We start from the raw sequence: 14,379 nt of genomic DNA on the forward strand, positions 1-14,379 counted from the left end.
TTTGAAAGAAGACACCAGAGCTCTGCATGCAGACAAGCCTTTAAGCTTCAGTTTGTTTGTGTGATATACAGACCAGAGAATACAAAGGGCATCCTTATTCTCCCACCAGTTCTGATCCACACATCTCTCTTTACTTGTTGTTCTCTGCTGGACCCATGAGGTCATCTCAGTTTGACTGTTCATTTGTGACTGCAGTAATAATATTTTAGAAGATTACACATGGTGAGAATACCTGTCCTAATACTGTTAACAGCATGGTGAAAGACAGGCTGATCACCTGGCCAGGGCTGAAAGTAGACTCTAGAAGTGCTGTTTTCCTTACCTGGGGCTGATGTCATTCTCAAGTCTGTTTGCCAGTGTAACATGCCGACATGGCATCAGATTTCCAAAATACTCAGAGGAAGGATTTGCACTGACAGCTGCACTGATGAGTGCCCCTTCTGATTCCCCTCCCCCAGCTCATTAACATGCATGTCTTCCCTTATTAGTGTTCGTCATTATGTGAACAGCTGGTAACTGTTCTGTTTTTCTTCTCATCAAAAAGAGGGCTTCACAGCCATGAGGAAAATTAGGTACAAGCAATTTTTAATTCTGACTCCAGGTTCATTAATTTTTTTCATTATCATTCTCATCATCATCATGGCAAGGGTGGGCAGGTAGGCTGCAGGCCTGATCCTCATCTCACTGGTAGGAGTATGAAGGGAGAGAAAGTCTTTCAAAGGCAGCAGGCTTACACCAGTGAAAACTGGGGTAAGTGCAGATCAGGGTCTGGCCCTCATTACATTTTTCATGTCTGCCTTTAAAATATGAGTAGTTTCTCTTCCAAATCCATTTTAACTGTAATTAACTGTAATAAAGTTTTTTTTTCCTCTGCTTGTATTTCTGAAATGCATGCTCCACCTAAGATTTTAAATGACCCCTCTGCTACATATCTTATAATCAAGGTATAAATTATTCCCCTCATATATTTAAGGAGAAGATAAGAAACTAAAAGATAATTGGTAACTAGACACATCTGCTGGGGTTCTCACTTTGATTTTTCTCTCAGTAGATGACTGGTTAAGAGGAAATATGCATTTTTAGTGGACCTGTATTCAGGATTCCAAGCAAGGACAGTCAGAATATTTTGTGAACAGTCTGAAATACTCCAGCATTTAGATAGCCAAGTTCCAGGCTCTTAACCATTTTGGAGTGATATTTTGCCCTGGATTTTTAAATTACTTAGGAGGATTATTGTCTTCCATGCTTTTCATCCAGCACATAAGATATTTTCAGTTTTCTCTTCTCAATCCATAAGCCTGGAGAAAATAGTAATTTTCCATATGAACCCAAGCAATATACACATGATTTTTTTTCTGTTGTGGGAAACTTAGTTAGATAAGCTGTAGTAGAGGTAAGAGAGTATAAGAGATGGACTTTTGTCTGACAGCACTAGTTAAACTCTTTCTAACTACAAGTACCTTTGTTACGGCAGTCTCCAGGAATAATGTCTGGTGGATCTAGAAATGTGGTAAATATATGAAATTTCCGTAGGAAAGAGAGGTCTCATGCTATCTCAGGTGATTTTTCTTTCTTTTAATAGTGTTTTTAAGTTCAGGTGGGCTTGAAACACCATGTAGCCCCTCCCTCAAGACCCTCTCCCTTCCCCTCCTACCCTGGTCGAATGGGGAGAAGAATTGAAATAAAACTTGTATGTTAAGATAAAACCAATGTAATAATTGAAAATAAAGAAAAAAAACACACTAATAATAGTAAATAATAATAAACAATAGTAATAAGAAGGAACAAAAAAATGTGCTGCACTCTGCAGTTGCTCAACAACCAATAACCAATGCCAGACCATCCTTCCCAAACTCAGACTGGCCCCTCTTCTGAGTCACTCCCCCCAATTTATATACTGGGCATGTGGAGTGCCCCTTTGGGCAGTTTGGGTTACCTGTCCCAGCTATGCTCTCTCCCAGTTTTTTGGTTTTCTTTTTTTATTTCCTCACTGGCAGAGCATGAGACAGGGGCAAAAAGGAGTCTTTGGCTTAGGATAAACAGGACTTCACAAAAAGCCAAAACATCAGTGTGTTATCAACACCATTCTCATTTGGAATCCAAAACACAGCACTGTCACAGCTACTGAGAAGAAATTAACTCTACCCTGGCTGAAACCAGGACAAACAGTACACTGTTTTTACACTTCTTGAACATTGATCCCAACTGATAACAGACTGTATGCCAAATATTCTGCCAAATAATTGCAGAAAAGAGCAAACATGACACATATTCTGTACATAGGTAAAAATACTCTCATATGTAAAATTGTTTGTTTTTTTCTGGAAAAATAAGGAGCTATAAAGCTCTGATGTATGAACATGACAGATTAGATCACTCTCCACTATTTTTCAGGTTAAATACAAGTGCAAAACAGTGAATAGCCTTGCATTGAAACCAAGTAAATTCAGTATGTTCTGCAATTAAATTAAAATATACTTTGATGCCATCCGTATATTGGAAAGCATTTCAAATTTTACTTCTGCTCCCTCCATATTTCCCTCCCAATATTATTATGCTGTCTTTTCTTTTTTTTTCAGTTGATTCTAATCTCACATTCCAAAGAAAATTAGTTTAAATGAACACAAGTTTTGAACCAGTCAGATGACGTGAAAATTAAGGAAATGCTGGGAACAAAAGACATGAAGAAAAATAATTGAATTGCGTACAGTCATCAATTGTCCAGACAAAGTCGGGGAGACACAACGTTCTCCTGCATCCTTACCTTGCGGGACGGCGTTTTCGTCTCTGGAGCTGCTCATTCTGGGCCACCAGAGGGTGCTCAGACAGCAGCATTAGTGGGAATTCGCACGTCGTCCTTTCAGGGATTTGGGGCTTGTATGCAGCTAGCCTTGACTTTAATTCTCATGTTCCTTCCTGTTTTGGCTGGTTTGTTCATTTGCTTCTTTGTTTTCTCTGTGTCCCTTTATTTAGAGGTTCTGCAAGGTGAGGGGTACTTGCTGAATGGCTTAGTTCTTCATCATCTTGGAGTTATTTTAATTTTTAATGATCATCACAGCACAAATACTCTTACTGCATTCCTCCTCCTATGGCCAGACATGCCTTACTACTCTGCAAATATGAAGTCAGCATTAAACAAGAGCTTCCAGGTGATTAAAGTAGATGTGATAGAATCGAGGAATTCAGGACCAGGATAAGCAAACCTGTAGTACATGGCTCACTCCCTTCTCTGTCCCCTTCTGAGAAATAAGCATATATGTCTTCTCCAAACATACCAACTTCCGCTTTCCATGCAAGGAGGCATTCCATATCCTAAAACTATTCACTGTGTCACCCGTACTAAAAAGCCTATGCAAATGCACAGAACTTGCATAAGCCTCATGCATGACGAGTGTTGCCGCCCGTCTGTAAGTAAATTTCACTGCATTGTATAATGTTATCCTGTGTTAAAAACTTCCACCAGGTGGGAGCATTTGTGGTGACTTAAAATACTTGGTGTGTAGACACTTCTATAGTTTCCAGGGTCAAAGATAGGAAATTTTACATAATTAGAACATCTGAGCAGCTAGCAATCAGCCTCACAGATTAACTAGGCTTGGGCAGTAACTGAGTAATCTGTGGAACACCACATACCTAGACAGTGCCAAGAAAACCCCAAAAACATTATTTTTATTCCCCGCTTCTGCTTCAGTCTACAGGATAAGTTGAGAAACTCTAAAGAACCATTATTTAATTAAAAATTGGTTTGAGAGATTATAGGTCAAAAAAAAAACCCAAACCAAAACCAAGCCCAAGGAGATTCCTGGAATGAATGGACTGGAAGGAAAGAGAGCATCCAAAGAGCAAGAGGAAAAGTATGTATGACTGTAGGCTATTGGCAACTTCCAAAGATAGGTGAGGAAAAGGAGATAAGGTCTCTAAAGAAAGCACTCCAGAAAAGTGCCTGACCAGCCTGTGGATACAGAACTGAGTGCCTTTACTGTATACAGCTCTGCAGGCATATTGTGGATGAAATTGTTCCAGAGTAAGCCAGAGTTTTTAGTTACTTGGGTTAGAATGTAATTTTTCAGGGACAAAGATAAGGAGTTTTCTTAGAGTTTCAATGAATTCACTCCTTTTGAGAACAGATTGTACTTCTGATTCTTTTTTCATTGTCCTATGTAGAACTGGGTATCACAATTTCTTCAGAGAGGTTTTTCTGACCTGCTGAAGCAAATGTACAATTGTGGTTGTATTAAATACTGATGCTAACCTACTCCTTGTACAAAGGAGGATGAGAAAGTCATCCATCTGCCTTCAGTATTTTTGATCTCTCTTATTTCAGAGTCATGTGAGTAAAAGAGCAGCAGTAGCTGTAGATGATGATCTTGCAGTGGGCAGAAGTATGTAATGTATGCAGCTGGATTAATTTAATTTTGATCATTTTAATTTTGACTCTTGGTCATAAGACAGGATAAATATGTGGTGATGGTCACAGATAGGAGAAGGTAGAACTGCTTTGGGATAATTTTTCTCTCTTGGTTTTATCTTGAAAATTTCTTTTTTGATTGATCTTTTTTGTATTTAGAATCCTACTTCTGGTTGTGCTCAATCAACTGGAAATCATGATTGTCCTGTGAGTGAATGGTCACTGTCACTATTTACTCTTCCAGCAATATGGAGGACTCTGATACAGGGGGATATTATCAGCCTTTAAAAGAACTGATTGATGGATTAGCGAGAAAGCAGAAAGCTGATTTAAGGGGTCACCCCTTAATTGCAGGAAAATTAGGCAGCAATAGCAAACAGCATAATCCAAAATCTTGGAGGTGAGAGAAAGATGGTGTTAGAAGGCAATAGTTTTACAAACTCTTACTGCTGTGGAAAAGGTTTTTTTGAATAGAAAGTGAAGGTGTGACCCTGTAGACAGGCGGGACAAAAGGGCAAAAACTGCAAGAGAGAAAAAGCTCACAGAGGTGGAGAAGGACACGGGGAAGGGAGAAGCAATGGGATGAATTTGGAAGTTTGAAGGGAAACTGAGGAAAGGTATTCTCTGCTAAAGCATATTTTAATAAACATTAGTGGGTACTGTAATAAGTCTAAGGCAGCACAATTTTTTTTACTGGGGTTTGTTTCTTTCTTTCGCTGAAGTTAAGGCATTTGTTAGTATCTGAAATAACTCACTATGGAAAAACAGTCCCTCTCATACAATGCACTGGGAAACCCATTATGTCATTTTAAAGTCAGATTTTAAAATGGATTTGACTTGGTTTATTGATACAAGCCTGTAAACATTGCACACAGAGATTTGCAGCTGCAAATAAAGAATATTTTACCTTCCTGACTTGGGGATGAAAATGGTTTGGGTCAGCAACAAGTTGCAAGGAGTTGTATATTGTTGCAAATGGTCTTGCTTCCCTAGGTTTTTCTAGGAGTGTTTTCCAGAAGTAGGTTGGACTGCCCTCTGATCTGCGATCTCATGTGTTTATTCTGCTACTGGAAATAAGCTGGGTAAGAATGGCACTGTTCATACCTTTTGTCCTTGAAGTTATCACTCATCTGAGTAGTACCTTTATCTATGAGTTCTCTGAGGAGTGCTTTGCTTCTGGAGATCTCACAGTCTGTGTGATGTGATTTTCCAGGCTAGGGGGCCTGTGAGAATCAGCCTGTCTCTTAAAGAGGAGCTCATTCAGCTGTTGTAAGCTCAAAAGCCATGCAGAGCAATCCAGCACTATGGCAAAGAAGGTGGTAAGATAGGTAGGACCTGGTTGCCATTCCTCCAGCAATCCATCCATACCCATGTGGAGTCTACAGGCTGGATGAACTGCAGACTAGGAGTTCTTGGCTTGGCAGATAGCATGTTGCCACTTTGTGAGTAAAACTACTGGTATGCAGCAAGCAGTTCAGTGACTCTACCCCCCAGGTTTATGAAATTGGAGGCTGCCTTCAGGAATGAGGCACAAAGGGATAGCTGCACCTCTTTGTTGCTGCCCTTAGAGCATTATGCCTTGAACACACCTCAGCTTTTTATGCTCTCATTTGCCATGTGCAAAGGACTTCTGTGCCTTTTGTACAGATATGTTTTTAACACACCTACTGCCACAGCTGGGAAGAAGGTAGTGAAGATGCTGCTTGGATGCTTCTTGGAGGGCAACACAAGTCATCTTCATTGCTTGTGGAAGTAAACAGATTGCAGCTGTTGTACTAAAGACAGGACTGTGCAGAGCTCAGAGAGAAACGTGTGGTTCTGCTACCACCAGATCCTTCACAAATTGGTATGCTTTAATATGCTCTTGATGGGGTTTTGTTCGGTTTGATTTTTTTTTTTTTTGGAAGTGTTGCTTTTGAAGTGTTTTCAATTCCTGCTCTGGAAATTGTTTTTCTCCAAGCCTGACATAACTACAACTAATATGTAGATACCCTGAGACTACTGTATGCAAAGGATATGCAATTTTAATGTTACATGAAATAGAATGGTTTGGTTGCTTTTTTCCCTGCCAACTGCTGGACCTAAGGAGCCTTCACTGTATTTCTAAGATTGAATCACTTTAGACAATCCTAGAGTAGCTCATTCCTCTGTGTGCTACACTTATTCATCTAAACGTAGAATAGAAAGCAAAAATGCCAAAAAGAGAGTCAGACTTTCTAAACTGTATTTATTTGTAGAAAGCCATGACTTGCACATCTGTAAACACTATTTTTTGGTGCAATAGCTCTGCGTTAGACATTTTAACATGCAACAGAAATTATTCATTCTGCTGTGTCTGTCTCATTAGTTGTTTAGAACCAATTGCGTTTGTGCATGTTCATTGCATTATTGCAAAGAGGTGAAAAAATTAGCTTATTTCTGTACAATGAGCTGGGTAGTGTTTTAAGCAATAACACTGAAGAGTTTTCAAATGCACCTGTTAAAATATTTGTATTCTAGCAGGTCCAGAAGCATTAATTTGTAACCATAGAATTAACACACGTTTTGCACATATATTGTTTTTTGCCCCAGAACTGATGAGTTTTTAAAAAGTCAGTGACTCACGTGAAGTTTGTATTCATCATAGTTACCCTGGCATGAGCCCTGTGCCTGTCCATCCATGCATGGGTGTCACACAAGTACATAGTCTGTGATGTAATAATCATCTTTGACAAAGGATTGCTTACAACATGGTCTTGCTGTGGAGTGCTCTAAAATAGTGAATTCATGTTTGTGTGTTTGAAGCGTTACCCTGAGAGATTACAGGCACAGAGTGATTCATGCCGCTTCCTTCTTTTGTGCCCTAGCCAAGTAACAGCATTTTGCCAAGTATTTGTAGCTCTTGAAAGCCATGTTCATGTCTTTCCAGGATGGAAGATATTCTCAGTAAGCACACAGCTTGCCAAAATGAGAAGAAGAATTTCCCTACAATGGCTAAGATTAATACTCCTAATACTATTTTATAGCAAAATTTATGTCAGTGAATACTCAACAGCAAATTCCCAACTATTACTTACTGTTCATTTGTGGGGGACGGTAAAAAGTACAGAGAACTTTGCCTGAGCTAGAGATTTTTTATTTTACACTACTTTTAATATGAGGTTTTTTTGCAATTCCTTTTTTTTTTTTTTTAGAATACAGTGTAATGAGGAATTACTGAGTTCCTTTAAACTGTTTCCCAATTAGAGAATGTCTCCTTCATCTGATTCTATTAGTAGTATGGCTTACTACAGAACCAGGACTGAATCATATGATCCACCAGTGATGCTTAATGATAGAACAAAACAATGTCCTCATGCTGACCAAAGGACCTGTCCTTATGTTTCCTAAATATACTTGAAAGTAAGAAAAGCTCATCTGAAATATGTAGTGAAATGTATGTTCCCTATTCTAGACAAAAATATCTTAGAATACTTTATTTTGCTGGTCTGGCTCCTTGGATTGGGCATTTCACTATTTGTAGTTCTTCTTCAGTGTTGTGTAATGTTCTCTTCTGATTTGCACTAAATCTAGAGATAAGTAATATCCCTCATGAGTATTTGCCTTGTGTGATGTTTCTGGCTTTCTAGGTCATAGTTTACAAATTTTGCTGTGCTATTTCTATACTATTTTTATATTTAATTTTTTTTTATTCATAAGAATATAAAATAGTTCCATCTGACCACATGTGTAACAAAAAATGGATTGTCTTATCAACCAATGAACCACTCCAAGGCAAGAAGAGAAGCTACTGTGTATATTAACTGATGCAATTTATAACATCAGCTGATATGTACTTTAAATATTATGGAATTGACTGCATACAGAGATTACATTGTGAAAGGTTAACAATGGCAAATTGAATAATTGATACATTCTGAAGCCTATAGATAAGAGGATTAGTGAAGTATGCTGTAGCCTTTCACTCTTGTTAGCAGACTCCTGTCAAAGTCAAATGCTATCAGGACTGTCTGAAGTCTGCTGGAAACTCTTTGAACTGACACCCCTCACTCTCAAGTGACCAGCACTTCTGTTTCATCCCCCAAGTCCAGGCTGAAGAAGATGGACTGGGACTGCCCAAGAACCAGCCACCTAAAAAGCAGCATAAAGCACACAGCTTTGTCACCTTCATATTTTATATAAAATGGCAGTGAATTGTCCAGGAATGTAAATCTATAACTATTGTTGCTATTTATTAAAATTATTATTATTATTAGTAGTAGTAGTAGTGGTAGTGGTGGTAGTAGTATTACTATTACTGAATGACGTTTGCCCTCGGAAAAAATGGTTCCTTCTTAGTCACAAGCAATACTTTTCTGAGCATGCCTCACATGATAAATCTCTGTCAGGCAGTGTCCTGTTCATCCAGCTGTGCTCTACTAGACAGTATTGTTAGATATCTGTTTACTTCAGCTCCTAACATCAACCCTTAATGATTTTTTTGCCGTTTGTTCTTGTGATGGTCTGAAAACCTGTGGAGAGATTAAATTCTAGCTGGTGTAAAAGGACTGCATTAAAAGAATAATGAAGGAGAAATGCAAGGAAAGGACTGTGAGGAAACTGCAAAAAGTCTATGTTGCTGTATCCAAAACTTCGTGCTGGGGGCCCTTGGAGCCCCCTGTGTCTAGATGAGCACTCTGCCCTTATTGTGATGCCATGGCTGGGTAAGATACTTCTGGGTTTTTATTGCAAAGACAGCATGGCTGCACAGAATGACAAGAGTAATTAATTCATCCCTAATTTGTCCACCTGGGGAAGCAGGGTACCAGGGCAGACTGTGATGCTTTCTTCCCTGACAGTTACTGGAAATAACTGAGCTAAGTTGATTCTGAAATTTCCAGTTGGCTGACTGATACCTGGTGCTTGTGCAGAGGTTCTGAAGAAAGAAGGTTATGCCTTCTCTGAGACTACATCAGGGCTGCTGTACCAAGTACCCAAGAATATGGCTGTGTGCAGCTGAGGCTGTAGCTAACCTCCCACCCAGCTCATCCATGCAGGACAAAGACCTTGAGAGAGTTTCAAGGTCTCTCTGTCACATGAGCTCGCAGACAACAGTTCTTGCAGATGTATGGCCACAAAAAGGGGGATGTTCTAACCTGCTTTTGAGGAAATTCCAATATGTGCGCTGTCTAGCATTTCTGGGGAGCTCAAAGATTGTATTTGATGACTGTGTGTCTTTTTCACTAGAAATAGGGCAGATCTTCACAGTCCCTAGCCTCAATCTGACATAACCTGCTGATCAATGCTGGTTCTGCGTCTTCTGTCTAGAACTAATTTTCTGTACAGGTTTAGTGTGTTGGGTTCATTTTGTGAAGTAGTTGAGGGTTTTGGTTAGACAGTTGCTGTGACTTGACCACTACTTGTCCCAAAGCTCCCAGTCATCCTTAATGTTGCTCTGCTATTGTGATATGCACATGCTCTCCACTGCCTTGTATTCAAGCCTTTGATTTTTTTGGGGTAGGGATTGTTTTTTATGGTGTTGTCTGAGTATCTTATAGAGTTCCCTCATTGAGGCCTTGAGTACCTTTACAAAGCATTGACTCTATTAATGAACTCTGTTCAAATGGAAAAGCAGACATTAGCATTTTTAAGGCATGGAGGGAAGAGTAACTAAGTGAAAGAGTCAAACCCAAAGATGTCATTCCCAAGATGATGCTCTCCACCTACCTCATACATGCTGTATACTAGGATATCTCAAAGATGAATATAGGCTGTTTGAAATATGTTTTCAGTCCCACCTCTGGCAGTTTAGATTTGCTCCAGATCATGGCTATTCTACTCCTTCTCAACTCCAGACAATTTGTGTCCCTTCTCCTTGAGTGTGAGGCTGGGTTTTACTGGAGGATCCTGAAGAGCACCAGCAGTGAGCTATCAGTTCTGCACGTGGATTTACCACTCTCTTTCAAAGAGAGCTGAGTAACTCTTAGCCATGCAAATCATGCTAGCCTCAGAGCACTTGGCTGGCCGTACTTTCCCCGGACGCTTTACCCCATTAGTAAATGTTCCCGATCAGGGCAAACAATGATCCAGCGCAGGGACAAGAGAGGAGGCCCGTGGGGCGGGTAACTCGGGGAAGTTTCTGCGCTCCTTCCTCACCGGAGGCTCGGAGGCGAATCTCGTCTTCCTGGAGCGCTTCCAGCAGCGCGGGGCCAGGCGCGGGCGGCGGCGGGAGCTCCGAGGGCGGGCCGGCCCCGAGGAAGGCGGCAGCGGCCGCCGTGCCAGCCCGGCTCACCTGGGCAGCGGCGCCCGCTCTCCGGCGCCGCTCCCTTCCGCTCCTTGGAGGATGAACGGGCCGGGGAGGAAGGTAAGGGAAAGCCGGGAGGGTCGGGGGCTGGCGGGACGATCCCACGGGCTGCCCCCTGCTCCAGGGTGCTCGAAGCTGGGGCACCACGCCGTCGAGTGCTGACACTCCCCGGGCGCTCTCCCGCTCCGGTCGGCGGGGCTTGAGGAGATGTGTCCCACCGCCTCGGCCGCCTCGGCGTCTGCCCGGCCTCGCTTAGCGCGGCTCGGCTTTGCCGGGAGTTGTGCTCTATAGTGCCCGGAGCCCCAAAGCCAAGGAGTCAACCTTTCCGGTAGTGCCGTGACCACCCGAGAGGGATTTTCTGTGCAGATATTCCCGGGGAGTAATAAATCAAGGGAGAAGAGTTCTTTTGTTGAAGTAATAATAACGAGCAAAGAAAAAGCTGCTTTAGAGGAAACGACCACCGAGCGCTGCTTGGGGGAACTGTTCAGTGCTGTCGGGAGAGCTGCAGCTGCATTTCTTAGCTTTTGAGTGTTGTGAAGTATTTGATTTCAGCCAGCCCACAGGTACCGAAACCAAAGGGTCTGCTCGTGAGCAGGAGCCTAAGCCTTTTAAATGTGGTGTGATCCATCTTGTTCTAGAAAATTTGCCCATAACTAGAATTATGTGGCCACTGTCCTGCCAGAAGTTCGGCTCCTCGGGTAAATGCTGACACCCATTGCTCCTGCTAGTGGCTGAAGACTGTTGTTGCTAAGCATTTCTATATGTTACTCTTCCTCTTCAAAACGTTGTAGTAAAGGTTTCCTGCGTCTCTCGAAATAAAGCTGATAGTAAGGACACTACCATTTTGGCCCATTCCAGGGAAAATGACTGCACGTGTTCATCCCCAGGAGGGAATCTGCATCCCTGGGGCACCTCATCGCCTCTCAGCAATGAGGACTTCATCTTCTCCTTCCTGTAGGGAGGAAGAAACAACTGCGGACAGAGAAGGGCAGGCACCAATTAACTTCCTTGCTCACACACAAAGCGGTGGATAGAGAGTAAGAGAAGGCCACCTGCCCTTCTGTTGCCCTCTCAGAACAATTTGTGCCTGGCACCTCATACAGTGGCAAGAGGTGCTAGTGGAAGGGAAACCAGACTGAGTTTTCTCTTCAGCTTTGCTCCCTTGAAGCAGGTTTCTTTTCCCACTTGCAAAATGTCCATAATGTCAAGTATTTTATTAACTTCTGGGCAAAACTGAGATAAATGGCATTGTCAAAGCCCATCAAAATCTGGCTGTTAAAGGGAGATCAAAGTTAAGTTCTATGGTGATATTAGCAAGCAATTCCAGGAATCTCATTCTATTGAACAGTACCTACCGGAGGGTATATTTTTTTGTAGGATTTTGGACTGGGAGACAATTATTTGCAGCAGTCACAGACACAGTGTAACAAAATCAAGGTAAATTAAAACTCAGTTTTGCTGCCGTGAGTGATTTTTCAAAGTTATGAAATTAAAGGAATTTGGGGCAGGATTTTTTTTTTAAAAAGTATTCTTTTGTTTTTTGGTTGAGTTTGAGAGAGGTCATTACTGTTAGTAATGTTCCTCTTCATCTTTGTTGAGTGAGTCATTGGATTTGTGGACTGAAAAGCACACTTTGCTCTTTCTCAAGCAAAAGTAACCTTCACCTGTTGTATTTAGTATATTTTTGACTTCCAAGTGGCATGATTTCTTGTATTGTTGATGAGTACAAGCATGAAGTTAGTGTTTGATAATATGTTATACATTATCAAAGTACCATAAAGACAGGGATATTTTAACAAAACAGTGGTGTACCAAGAAAAGTTCTATTCTAGCTGTAATGACTATTTTTCTCATATCTAGTTTAAGTTAAAAACGGTGCATGGAATCTGGATAATTTAAATAGTTTTTAGGTATTGACTTTGCTGTAATCTGAGTGTACAAGATGTTATTTTTAACTGTAGTTAAGAAATTTGTTGGACCAATATGAAAAGACTGAGAAACTGTTGAGCCTAAGAGCCCAGTAATATATTTTTTTTTTTGTACAGGCTTATTTATATATTCTTTAACTGGTTTTACAGTAAATGACCCATGAATAGAGGTAACTGTCTTCAACAGTGGGTTGTCGAGTACCAGATTTTCAAGTCCCTGTAAAATAGGACCTCTGAAGTAGTATATTCTTACTGCAATGAACTGGGATTTATAGATGATACTTCCAATAATACCAACATAAACTTTGCAATCTACTCAGAGCATAAAGCCTTAATATTGAGGTCAGAGTGAAGCCTATGACTGGCTTTGGAAGGGATATATAGTTTTGAGGAGTATATTTTCCTCATTCTGGAGGGATTTGCAGGCGTAAACACCACAGAGAATGCATATCCACTGCTTTCTACTGGAAAAAAACAAAAGTACTAGATGCTTCAGGGAAAACTCTGGTTTCCAAAAGCACTCATATGCTTCAATTCATCATGCTGAAATTAGTCATGTGTAAAAAACTGGTTTCCTGTGAGCATAAAATTTGTTAGGATATATATTGTTGCAGTTAAAGCCAGCAAAAGTTCTTTAGTAGTAGAAAAACTGATACATGTGAATATTTTTCAGTGCCTGGATGCACTGACTTCATTCTGGGGCCATACTAAATATGCATTTCTGCAGACAGATTCTGCAGACAGATTGTTTCTTCTGGACGTCCTTGGTTGGTGCATGCTGCTCACAGTAAAGCCGCCTGCTTAAGTGCTCATCAGTCCGGGCATACTGCAGCAGGAAGACTTCAGGAGCATGACTGGAGTGTGCTGTAAGAGGTGTGCTACAAGTGTGCTATAAGTGTGCGCCCTCTAAATATTCCCTCTTTCTCCTTGTTCAGTAAATCCATGGTTGTCTTCTCACAGGCAAGATGCAGAAAGAGCACTGATGGTAGGAAAAGGAGTCTTAACTTTCCTTCAGTTCGTACTTCCGTGACAGACATACTTCCCCTCTGCAGCCACTCAACTCTGCTGCAGCTTCTGCTCACACTGATCATCACTTACTTGTTCTACATTCTTGTGTCTCTAAGCTCCTTCTGAGCACTGTGCTTCTGAGGAGAGGATGAGAGTTGAGACTGTTGAGCTTGGAGAAAAGCAGACTCAGGGCATATCTCATCAATGTAAAACTGAAGAAGGGTGCAAGGTGGATAGACTCTTTCAGTGGTGCACAGTGACAGGCCCAGAGGCAATGGAAATAAAAGAAGCTGTAAAATGGGAGATCCTCTCTGAACATCATCAGGGAACTGATGATGTAAGGGTGACTGAGCACTGGAATGAATAGGTAGTCCTGAGCTGTCATCTTCATACTTGGAGATACTAAAAAGTACATCCAGATACACCCATCCCAAGCAACCAGCCACACACCCTTCTTGGGCATGTGGGGGATTTGACCAGATGACCCTTTCAAACTCAACCATCCTTTGGTTCTAGGACTTTTTGATTCTGCTGTCAGGTAAAGCATTGTTACTCTTCACAGTTTCCTGTTGCTTTTCAGCAGTCCACATAGCTCCCCATCCTGCAGCAGCCTTCACTCCTCTCAAGCATTCTGGCACGTTGCACAGAGAGGCTTATCCTCTTTAGTTGTGCTCTTTCACCATAACCCTAAAGTAAACAGCGTGGGGGTTGCTGCTTGAGGGCTGCGTTCGCAATGCTTCTCCAGAATTGTGACTTCTATTCTTACAGCTTGT

This window comes from Melospiza georgiana, chromosome Z (genome assembly GCF_028018845.1).
Source record: "Melospiza georgiana isolate bMelGeo1 chromosome Z, bMelGeo1.pri, whole genome shotgun sequence".
In the NCBI taxonomy this organism is placed as follows: domain Eukaryota; kingdom Metazoa; phylum Chordata; class Aves; order Passeriformes; family Passerellidae; genus Melospiza; species Melospiza georgiana.